The following is a 12324-nucleotide window of genomic DNA, read 5'->3' as shown; positions in this document are numbered from 1 at the left end:
TATGATACTATGAAAGATTGGACACGCTGTACACACTGGAGTTTAGACAATGCGAAATGGTCTTATTGAAACAGACAGCATCCTGAGAAATAAAAGCAAGAGACTGTGATGCTGGAAATCCAAACCCAAAAACAAGGGTTTCTGGTGAAACTCAGTAATTCTGGCAGCATCTGTGAAAAGAGAAACAGAGTTAGGGTTCCTGAATAAGTTATACCGGACTCGAAATGCTAATCCTAATTTTCTCTCCGCAGACACTGCTGTTCTAACTGAGACCCTGACGGGACGTGACAGATGAATTCCAAGATGATGTTGCATCCTGTGGGGGAATCCAGAAATATGGAAACAGTTAAAAAAGATAGTTTATTTTGAAACAGCTAAAGGACTTTGCACGATGCACAAACAGCAAACGATCGAACTTGTTCCTTTCATTTCAAGCAGCTTCGATATTAAATGTAGTTAAAATTTAGGAAAATTTATGCTTAACTTCTTGCAACTTGCTGTCCCAGTGAACAGGTTCCTTTTGTTGGTGTGCTTATCTATAATGCCAGCAGCCCCCAGTCATTCTCCCTGGCTCAGCCATCTCTGGGGGTAGCTTATATTTGTAACAATTGTATTTACGACAATAAGCTGACTCACTGTTGTTGGTCTGCCAGTGTTCTGTGATTGCTCCACACTGCTGGCCCTTCATCTAGATGTATAGAAAGATCCTAATTCTTTCCCATTTACTTCAAACTATTCGATTGTTGTCATCATGACCACATTCTGGAGAGAAGTGGGGTGTCAATAAGTGACTGCATTCTGTCCTGCAAATCTCAGTTACAGACACACCAATCACAGCATCCCGTTAAGCCAGGTTTAACCAGAATATGGGAATGGTGGCCAGGATATGATCACAACTTGTCCTGACACAGCACATCCTCTCCACTCCCCACCTCAAAGCAAACCTGAAATCACCAATTGGTTTCACATTGAAATCAAACTCAAGGAGGGATGATGTGCTGCATGGCTGAGACACACATCCACAGACATTAACTGGGGAACAGGGACACACACCTACAGATAGTACAGAGTTAGAGTCACACCCATACAGGGTCATGGTTGCTGTGAGATCCTGGCTGATTCTCTCTCTGAACAATGCCCTACTCAGTTCAGTTTCGAGTTGTCACAGTGAGTAACAGAGTGGTGCTGGAAAAGCACAGCAGGTCAGGCAGCATCCGAGGAGCAGGAAAATTGATGTTTCGGACAAAAGCCCTTCATCAGGAATAGAGGCAGGAAGCCTCCAGGGTGGAGAGACCACTCTGATCTAAACTCTGGTTTCCAGCATCTGCAGTCCTCACTTTTGCCACAGTGAGTAACAGGCTAAGGTGGGAGGAATGAACCTTACGACTGCAGCCTGTGACTGGCCTAAGTTCATTTCAGGTGTTAGCGAGCAGCAGCACAGAGTGCACAGTGCGATCCTACCAACTGGGTCTGGACCAACCGAATGAAGAGTGAATGCCTCACATTGTAATGATTGACCCCCAGCAGCTTTCAGTTTCTGTTCTGATTTGAATTTTGTAAACTTGACGGATGCCAGATCGAAGGGATCACTTGGAAATGATTGACACTTCTCTCTCAGTCCAATCATCAGCAACATGTGCCAGTCATTGACAGTCCGAGCAGCCAACCATGACACTCACTGCTGAAATGTAGCCAATCAGCTGAGAGGGAGGTGGTGCACCCAGAGACAGAGACTGAACCTTCATCTTTATTCCCTCTTCCAGATTGACATTGACAGAAAACAGACTGCAATTAACAGCCCAGACAGAGGAAGCTGCACAAATTCACAGCCACAATGGAGCTTGAGGCAAACACTTGTGGAGATTTTCTCAACAATATGAGAATCCTGTCCCTTTAAACAGAGACAAATCCTGAGGTTGGAACTGGCGACTGAGCAGGAAGGAGATCTGGTTTACTGAAGCAGAGACTTCTGAGGTTCACGTTTTTGTAAAGCTGACAGTCTTCAACATCTTTGAGGCATTTTACTTGGCAATAGGAGTCTACACTTTCCCCATTAAACACTCCCAGGACAGGGACTACACAGGATGAGATACAAAGAAATTATCTCTCTCCACTGTCCCAATCAAACAGGGAGAATCTTGGGTTAAATACAGAATAAAGCTGTCTCAACACTGTTCCATGCAAACACTCCCAGGACAAAAAGAGCACAGGGTCAGGTGCTGAGTAAAGCTCACTGTACACTGTCTCAATGGGCTGTCTTGACCCCTGAACCTCAGAAACATCTCCGAGCCAGTTCAAAGAAAAAGGAGAGTTGAAATTTAGTGCTGACAATGACCTTTGTCCTGCCAGCTCAGCCCTGTTCAATTTAAAGTTGTGTCTCCTCTGTGGACTGTCTCCAACACTCTACACACATTCTGATCTCCTGATGCTCTTGCTGAGGGGAGAGTCGAGAGTCACGTGGGTGAGGGCACAGGAGAAGCGAGCGTTGGACTCCCAGTCAGACCCAGAGAGGGTCAGCAGGCTGCTGACACTGTAGGTGCTGTCCGAAGCTCGCAGGTAGTTGCTGGTCTGAACCCCGTCCGAAATGACTGCACCGTCCTTCTTCCACTGCACCTCCAGCTCATCGGGATAGAAGTGATTGGCAAGGCACACCAGGGTGGCAGTGCCCTTGGCATTGACCTGCTCTGGGGGGGGGGGGGGGGGGGGGGGTCAGCAGGGTCAGCTTGGGCTGAGAGTTCTCATGGCCTGAATGACAAGAGAAACAATTTTAATCCCGGGCATTCGAAGGGACCTCCATTCTCCGAACATTCACTGGGAATACAATCAGTTTGAACATTTGTAGCCAATACCTAATAAACCCAACAAAAGAATGGATATTTATTCAAATTCCTTTTTGATGGTGAACATTGAAGTCCCCCACACATAGTACATTCTGTGCCCTCACCACCCTCAGAGCTTCCTCCAAGTGCTGTTCAACATGGAGGAGAGACTGACTCATCAGCTGAGGGAGGACAGTACGTGCCAATCAACCAGAGGTTTAATCGAATTATACAGTATAGAAGAGGCCATTCACTCCATCAAATCTGTACCACCAACACTGCACTGCATCGACTTTCCAGAACCAGATCAATAACATTGAAAGTTTGGACATTTCCGGTGGTCATTCAAGTACATTTAAAGGTTGTGATGCTTTCTGCCTCAGCGACCCTCCCAGGCAGTGCATTCCCGACTCCCACCCTCTGGATGAAAAAGCATTTCCTCAAATCCCCTCTAAACCTTCTGCCTTTCACATTGAATGTGTGCCAACTTGTTACTGAACCTCCAACTAAGAGCAATAACTAAATTCCATCCATCCTCTCCATTCCCATCATGACCTTGTACACCTCGATCAGGTCCCCCCATCCAACTTTTCTGCTCCAAAGTCAACCACCCGAGCTTAACCAGCCTCTCCTCACATTTTTTCAGATGCTCCATTCCACGCAACTCTCTTATGAACCTCCTCTGCACCCCTTCCAGTGCAATCACATCCTTCCCACAATGTGGTGACCAGAACTGCACACAGTACTCCAGCTGTGGCCTAACCAGTCCTGCCCAGCTCCAACATATCCTCGCCGATCTTATAATCTGTGCCTGAAATGATAAAGACTGCACCACCACTGCTGCTGGGTCTGTCCGGCCAGTGGGACAGGCCATATCGAGGGATGGTGAGGGTGGTGTTTGGGACATTGTCTGTAAGGTATGATTCTGCGAGTATGACTGTGTCAGGCTCTTGCTTGACTTGTCTGTGAGACAGCTCTCCTGAATTTGGCACTCGACCCCAGATAAAGTACGGAGAATGGTACAGGGTGGACAGGACTGTGTTTGATGCTGTTGTTTCTGACACCGAGGTCAATGCCAAGTGGTCTTTCCGGTTTCATTCGAGTTTTGAGACTTTCCAGTGATTGTTAAAACGGAGTGCCTTGGTCAGCCATTTCAGAGGGTGGTTAACAGTTAACGTCATTCCTGTGGGTCTGGAGCCACATGTAGGTTAGACTGGATAAGGACGGTAGATTTCATTCCTTAAAGGATATCAGTTCTTTATGTCGATAGCTCTTTAACAAACCCCTGATCACCCACAGATCAGGAAAACTTTATCCGAGAACATTGGAACAGACTCGGATCAACACACTTCAGGAAAGAGTCACATTGGATGTCCATGTACAAGGTCAACATTTCATTTCAAACTTTGCTACCCAGCATTGGTCTTAGGTCAAGGGTGAGGCTGCAATGAGTCTCAGTGTCCCAGGGTTAGACAGGGTCACTGCTCCTAATGACACCATGACCCCTGGAAGGTGAGAGCACATGGACAATGGGCAAGGGTCAGGATCAGGAGACTCCCACCCTCAAAGAAAGACTTACATTTGTGTAGCACCTGTCCCACACCATAGGGTGCCTTATGTCCCTCATGTCTGACTGTGTTCAGCAAGATTCCAGAAAGCAGAATGGTCATGAGCAGATCACCTTTTTTTAGTGATGTTGATTGGAGGATAAATATTGACCAGAAAACCTGGGAAAGCTGCCTTGCTCTTCATCTAATAGTGCCATGGCATCTCCGACTGCACTTCCCCTCACCCCATACACCCCATCCCCACCAGAGAGGGAAAGGCATCAGGTGGCCCCATCTTAAGGTGGTCCCTCTGACAGTGTGGTGCCCCCTCAGTACTGACCCTTTGACAGTGTGGCAATACCTCAGTACTGACTCTCCGACAGTTTGGCAATACCTCAGTACTCACCCTCCGACAGTGTGGCAATAACTCAATATTGACCCTCCAACAGTGTTGCATTCCCTCAGCACTGACCCTCCGGTAGTATGGCAATACCTCAGTACTCACCCTCCGACAGTGTGCCAATACCTCAGTACTGACCCTCCGACAATGCAGCATTCCCTCAGTACTGACCCTCCGACAATGCAGCACTCCCTCAGTACTGCACTGCACTCTCGGCCTGGATGATGGGCTGAAATCTCTGGAGTGGGATGTGAAGCCAAAACATTATGAGCCCGAGGGGAGAGTGCTCCCACTGAGGTCCAGTTGATATCTCCTGGTCCAATATTCAGCTAGGAGGGAGGGCTTTAGATTCTTGGGATGTTGTGACTGATCCTGGTGAGTTGTGACCTGGACAGAGGTTGCTCCTGAACAAAACTGGGGACTAAGTTCCTTCTGGAGTGAATTGCAAATGCTAGTTGGGAGGGTTTCAACTGATTTGGCAGGGCTGTGGAACCAAAAGGTAATATCAGAGACGAACCCTAAGCTCCAAGAATGCTGGGTGATAGATTTCACCAGAATGAGGAATCGTAACTTACTAGGCAGGGCCAGAGAGCGGGAGAGTTTAATCAATTCTGAACCAAGGTGACTGTGCATGTATGGGACTACAAGGTGTGTTGGAAACAAGACTGGGGAGTTACAGACACAGATTGCCATGTGGGAATCTGATGTTGTCCCACCAACTGAAACCCGGCTCAAAGAAGGGCAAGATTGGGTTTTAAATGTTTTTGGATCCAAGGTGTTCAGGAAAGATAGGAAATAGAGAAATGGTTGAGGATTGTTTATAGAGATCAGTGTGGAGCTGCAATGAGTGAATGTCCCAGAGGGGTCAAGGACAGAATTTATTCACTCGAGATACAGAAGAAAACAATGTGCAATCAGATTTCACTCTGGGTCACTGACTAGTGGGAGGGATGTAGAGGAACAAATCTACAATGCTGTGTAACTCGAAAAGGTTCACAAAAGATTTACAAGGATGTTGCCAGGGTTGGAGGATTTGAGCTACAGGGTGAGGCTGAATATGCTGGGGCTCTTTTCCCTGGAGTGTAGGAAGCTGAGGGGTGATTTTAGAGAAATTTATGAAAACATGAGAGGCATGGATAAGGTAAATAGACAAGTTCTTTGCTCTGGGGTGGGGGAATCCAGAACTCGAGGCCATAGGTTGAGGATGAGAGGGGAATTTTATGAAAGGGACCTAAGGGGCAACTTTTTTCATACAAAGAGTGGTGTGTGTATGGAATGAGCTGCCAGAGGAAGTGATGTAGGCTGGTTCAATTACAACATTTAAAACACATCTGGATGGGTATATGAATAAGAACGGTTTAGAGGGATATGGGCCAAGTGCTGGCTAATGGGACTAGATTAATTTAGGATATCTGGTCAGCATGGATGAGTTGGACTGAAAGGTCTGTTTCTGTGCTGTACATCTCTATGACTGTATGATTCTATGACTGACACAATGACTGAGCTCCAAAACTGAACAGGATATTTTATTGCAAATTAGCATTCCAAAAATAAAATTCAAACACAGTATTTATAAAATCTGGGAGCAATCTAATTTCAATTGTAATCACAAAGATGATAGTACTTTCTTTGAAATCTAGACAATTGTGGGATGAGAATTCAACAACCACCCACTCTGTCAAATGGTGTTGACGACGCTCTGATCTCAACAAAATATGTTTGCAATCATATTCATAACATGTAAGGGGACAGAAACATTGAAAACTGAATTATCACGTGTGAGGGACCATTAAAAACTCAGACCATGATGTTAAATGATCCCAGCCATAAACAACACTGATGTATCTACAGCTTTAGATTGTTAAACAATATTTGAAATTCTGCCAAACACTTTCCTGAAAACTTTCCGCACTGGTGATTTTATCAGTACCAGAGCAAGGAAGCAGCATCTGACACATGAACTCGAACAAAGTAAAAATAACCAGACACTTTATTCTCCTGAGAATAAAATTCAGCAGCAGAGATCTGTCCAACGCCAGGAACATTTTAGACAAGTCAGCTTGTTTCTAGCTAATTACTGCAGCTTGAAGTATGATCAGAAAGAGAAAAAGGACAATGTGCAGATTGTTGAACAGGCCCCTACACCTGGGCCTGAGGCAGGGGCCCAAGCTCCAACACACTGGCCTCACTTCACACCAACCGTCACACAGTATGGGGTCATGAACTCCGGCCATCAATCCCTCTGGGACCGGGATGGAGTGACGGAACAGGGACAACTCTAGAAGAGTCAATAAGGAGTAAAGCAAGATGGAGAGGGTGTGTTGGAAATGTGAGAAACAAAAGCTCACTCACTTTAATAATTTCAGTCCGAGACGAATATCTGAATCAGCCGTTTATTTGTACACCTATAGGTGGGTGCTTTGTCTAATTACCAGGTAAGGCAATGACAAAATGCACACCAAATCCAACAAACTCTTGAAATTTATACAGTTTGAATCCCCATATTTTTCCTTATTCCATTGTTTGTTCCCTGCTTCGCTTACGTCACAGATTTCCTTAAGACTGATCCCACAACTTCTGTTTATCCTGTCTTGTCCGTGACAAACTCTTATCTCTGACTCCCATAAGGGTGTTTGACGTCAGTCTACCGTAGGTTATTGATTAGGCATATCTTTTCTTCTATCAGCATCTATTTCCATCCAGAGGCCACTTTGACCTCTTTGATTAGGGTTTGTTCCTGTGTCCCCGTGTAAGGGGGAAACAGATGCTTTCCTGTTTGCCCATATATCCACCATTGTTCTGTATTCACGTCTCATGCTAACATATCCTTTCTTTTTGCTGAATATGTATTTTCTCATTCCTATTCTGTATCAGAATTTATACTTGCAGAAATAACATTAATTCATTTATATCCCACAATTTCCCCTTTTTCTTTTCATTACTATCTGTTATCTTCTGCATTTTTGTCTCTTTTTTTTTTTAAACATTGTTCCCAAAATTCGCAAGCATCATTTCAGAGATTTCATCCATCTTAGTCTCACTCATCTCCTTATTATTTAGTTGATAAAGTTCCTCTGTCTGATTCTCCTCAGGGGCATTCGTTTCATCAAGGCTGTTTCAATCAGCCTCTGGGTGAGCCCTCGTATACAGGGTATGATACAACAGCCAATGGCCACCAATACCCCGACTACTACTATCAGGGAAGTAAGGATAGAAACCACCACCCCCTTTCTCTGCTAAAATCATATCAAGGGCTATTCTGTTTTCCCATGCCATCCTACTTGTCGCATCAAGCTGTTCTGATATTCCTTTAACCGCCTCTCTTGTATAATTTTATAAATCGCTGTTGATTATAAAAAAATGTAATTTATCCAGTCGACATTTTTATTAATTGTTACCCACCAAAAGAGAGCTGACTCAAAGCCTGCTGCAATCTGGTTACGAGCTTTGAATTCAGGTACTCCCCTAGGGACTCCTACCGAATCAAGATACATCCTGTCATCAAAAGAAGTATCTAACAGTAATCTCTTACCCCTTCCCTTTTTCCCTACTATCTTTTCCTTTTCAAATGCCAAGGTAAATGGAATTGCCAATTGTACAATTGCACATATCCCTCTCCAATCCGGAGGTAGGGTGGGTCTCAATATTTTGCTTCCATAGTACCACCACAGATCCGCTCGGGGAACCTTTAATGCTGAGTAGTTCCCTTCCTTCTCCGTTTCGGTAACATTCTTAATCTCTGTACATAATTTCAGCTCCCCCAAATGGCTCGACCGACTCGTACCTCGCCTGCGCACACACGACGTGTGATTTCCAACTGTGGCGGAAAATGTGGGGGGAACGTTTGCATCTTTCTCCTCCAAGGGAGGGAACATCAGAGATAGGGAGGTACAATTCCTATCATTCCATGCAGTCTCATCCTGGTACAGGGCTATCATACATTTCATGCCCTTCCTGTCTTGCTTCCACCCGAGCGGAAAGGGAACCACCTGAGCCACTGGCCTACCGGAGGCACATCCATAGCAATTGCTCTTGTTCAGACTTTTTACAGTATACTTTACCCATTCAACCCAGGCATTTGCATCCCCGTACCCAGTCTCTATCTCGATGGTCTGTTTCAAGTCTTTTACCTCTATAATTTTTACTACTTTAGGATCATCGGGAGGGGTGAAAGGTTGTATCTCATTACCCAGTAATTCTACCCGTTTTCCCTGTCCTACACTAATTCGAAAACAACAGCCCACAAACTCCTTCCCATTTGCTTTCATTTCAATCCCAAATGTTTCATTTAATTGTACCTCATAAGTGCCACCTCCCAAAACTGCTTCGTGCCATGTGGTTTTCCTTATCGTTAAATATATGGGGTTACACTTTTTATCGGGACAATCGCGTGCTGGTCGGAAGGGGACCCGGTGTATTGTGACAAGACCATTATACCAGGTACCATCCCCGAGGCCATCCCTATAGGACTTAAGATGTATCTCTGAGTTGCGGTATTGTCTCTGATTAGCTACATTCCCACAATTTACTAAGCTACATACATCAGTGTCTATTACTTGTGGATTATCAGACTCAGGAACCATTAATAATATTTATGAAAATGATATGTGACAAAATCCCAATACCAAGAGGGCTAGCATCATAACTCTAAGCATTCCCAGTATTCTGATCATTATGCTAAAACACAAAAAGGCTTAATATACAATCTTACAGAAATAATCCCGCGCTCGCGTCGCCACTGTATAGTCAATTACTCAAAGTCTCTTTAGTCTGAGGTTCAGCGGGTCTTGCGTTGATTCGGCTGTCCAGACTTCTTCCTTAACTGGAGGGTCCACTGGCCCTTTGATCCGAGTATAATGAGTCCAGCCTTTTTCCGCCGTCCTTATTGCCGTTTCGGTCAAAAGAGCCTGATACGGCCCTTCCCTGTCTGGCTGCAGCTTAGTCTCTGTCCATGATTTTATTAAGACCCAATCTCCTGGCCGGATGGGATGAACAGCAAATTCAAGGGGCGGGGTCTGTGCCAATAGACCCTGTTTTCTTAGGAAAGATAAAGAGGAGGACAAGCCCATTATATACTTCTTTAAAAACAAATCTTTAGTTTCGGGAATTGGCAATTCTCCCTGTGTTCCCAGATAAGGTAATTCAAATAAGATTCCATAGGGGGATAGTCCCAAATCTTTCCTCCGCCAAGGCATCCTTTAAATCTATCACACTAAACCATTTGTGATCATGAGGGATCTTACTTAATAATGTGTAGGGGTTTGGCACCGCTGGATGCCTGACCTGTACTATCCGATTTAATGTTCTCAAATCCTGCACCAATCGATAAGTTCCATCAGATTTCCGCACTGGTAGAATTGGGGTATTATAAGGAGACATACATGGCTCCAACAGTCCATCTCTAATCAGTCCCTCAATTACTGGCTGCAGTCCTCGTTTACCTTCTATGGAAATAGGATATTGTCGTTCACAGACAACGTCCCCTTTTCGTTTTAAATTTATTGTAAGGGGAGGGATCTGTAGTTTTCCACGATTCCCTTCTCTAGCCCATACAATAGGGTCTATCTTTCTCTCAGCATCCTCTGTCAACATCGCCAGTTGTACAACTAATTCTTTTTCCTGAACTCTAATCTCCAGTCCTAAAAGGATAATTAAATCTCTCCCCAGTAAGTTACTTCCTATATCAGGGATATACAGCAGTTCCCCTGTGATCCTATCTTTAGGACCTTCTATCATCATAGGTTCAAATACTGGAACAGTAAATCCTTCCCCTTTCACCCCCGAAACAGTAATTGACCGTGTTAACATTTCTACCTTCTTTGTTTTAAAATTCAGCGATGACCGTGCTGCCCCCGTATCTACTAGGAAGACTACCTCCTCCCTACACGGTCCCACCTTCAAGTTTATCAAGGGTTCCTGGTGGGCCCCCGAGGGCAGGAACCCCTGACACCCCTATTCTTCATCATAATTCATAAGCGGAATTGCCTTTTCTTCCCTTTGTAGATCAGAACACTCCCGCTTAAAATGTCCTATCTTTCCACAATAATAGCATCCTTCCTGTAGAGACTTCCATCTCTGCCCCTGTCGCTCAAACCCTCTATCAAATGTTCCCCCTTGTCCTCTCCCTCTCCCTCTCCCTCTCTGTCCTACATGCTGCCTCCCGCCGCTCCGGTTGCCCACTATTGGTTCCATTCTCCCCTTAATTACCTCATCAACCGTAGCTACCATCATTTTCACCTTCTGTTTTTGTCTCTCATCCTCCCTCTTTACAAATACTTTCTGTGCCTCTCTCAACAATTCATCTAATGGTTTTTCGCTCCATCCTTCTATCTTCTCTGTATGTCTGGCCATGCTTTTGTCACAAAATGTACTTTCAAAAGACCCTGTGCCACTGGGTCCTCAGGGTTCATTCCAGAGTAGTTCCGCATTGAGTCCCTTAATCTTTGCAAGAAAGCTGAGGGAGTCTCATCTTTCTCCTGTCTCATTTCAAAGGCTTTAATCAAATTCTGTGACTTCGGAACTGCCTCTCTTATTCCTTTTAGAATCAGGTCTTTCAATTCCCTCATTTCTTCTCTATGCTCCGGGTTTTGGTTTTCCCACTGGGGGTCTCTGAGGGAAAACTTCACCTCTCCCTGTCCAGCATCCCCATCTCCAATCGGGTGTTCCCTGTCCCATATTTTAATGGCAGCTCCTCATATAAGTCCCCTTTCCTCCCCAGTAAATAGTATATTCAAAATAGACATTAATTCAGCCCAGGTATACAGACTGGGCCCCAAAAATTGATCAATTTGTTCAGACAATCCCACCGGATCCTCAACCAGGACCTTCATTTCCTTTTTAAATGTTCTGACCTCCCCACTGGTGAGGGGGGCGCACTTACAAACCCAATCTCTTTGTCCCCTATGGGTACCTCCCAAAGGGGATAAGTCGTTACGTTTTTCCCCTTTTTCTTTTTTTAAAGAAATATTGCAATATTTCTAGCTCCCCATAACTTCAAACACCAATTCATCAATTCATGCTTGACTAACCTTCAAAGCCTGTTCCTAACTTATAAATATATTTATATATATTTACGTTCATTTCTTCAGTATTTAATAGTCAAAATGCAAAATGCATACAGTTCCCAATTTTGCAATTCACTGTAATTACCCAGTTTTAGTCCTTTAATTTAGATCCAGAATTAGTTTTCTTAAATAGTCCTGACCAATCATTGCTCAATTACAATACTATAGGTCGTAAAATAATCAGAGCTTGCCTTAAAAGAATTTGTCTACTCAAGTTTTTTTAAAAAAACAACTTCTAATGCATGAACAATGGCTGAATCCAAGGTCACAGATATTAACCATAGAATTTTGCTTTTACCACAATCTCATGTTGAACTGAAACTTCAACTGTCCTCCATTAATCGCTGTTATGTAAAGATAAAAGAGATTAGTTAGAAACTGATAGTAAGGCAGTCATGATCTGTAAAAAGAACAGGAGTTATCATTCCTTTTTTTTTCTTCATAATCACAATAGAATCCTTAACCTTAAAAGAAATCATGTTAAGTTTCCATAA

At 44.2% G+C, this 12324-nt stretch overlaps 1 long non-coding RNA gene and 1 pseudogene across 1 annotated transcript in view; one reads left to right on the top strand and one right to left on the bottom strand.

Annotated features, from left to right (window-relative positions):
* The window catches only part of LOC148149271 (centrosome-associated protein 350-like), a 1440514-nt pseudogene that overhangs the window by 270629 nt on the left and 1157561 nt on the right, over positions 1-12324 (top strand).
* Positions 1-12324, bottom strand: part of LOC148149278 (uncharacterized) — a 28440-nt gene that overhangs the window by 15496 nt on the left and 620 nt on the right. Inside the window, exon 2 of the long non-coding RNA XR_015758085.1 lies at positions 9521-9803. This is a non-coding gene — a long non-coding RNA (uncharacterized LOC148149278). The remainder of the gene's footprint in view (positions 1-9520; positions 9804-12324) is intronic.

Source organism: Chiloscyllium plagiosum, unplaced genomic scaffold (assembly GCF_037043375.1).
Source record: "Chiloscyllium plagiosum isolate Xiang-an unplaced genomic scaffold, Cpla_swu_hap1 HiC_scaffold_9, whole genome shotgun sequence".
NCBI classification, from domain to species: Eukaryota; Metazoa; Chordata; class Chondrichthyes; order Orectolobiformes; family Hemiscylliidae; genus Chiloscyllium; species Chiloscyllium plagiosum.
The sequence above is the reverse complement of the archived record's forward strand: the minus strand, read 5'-3'. Positions and strand labels throughout refer to the sequence as shown.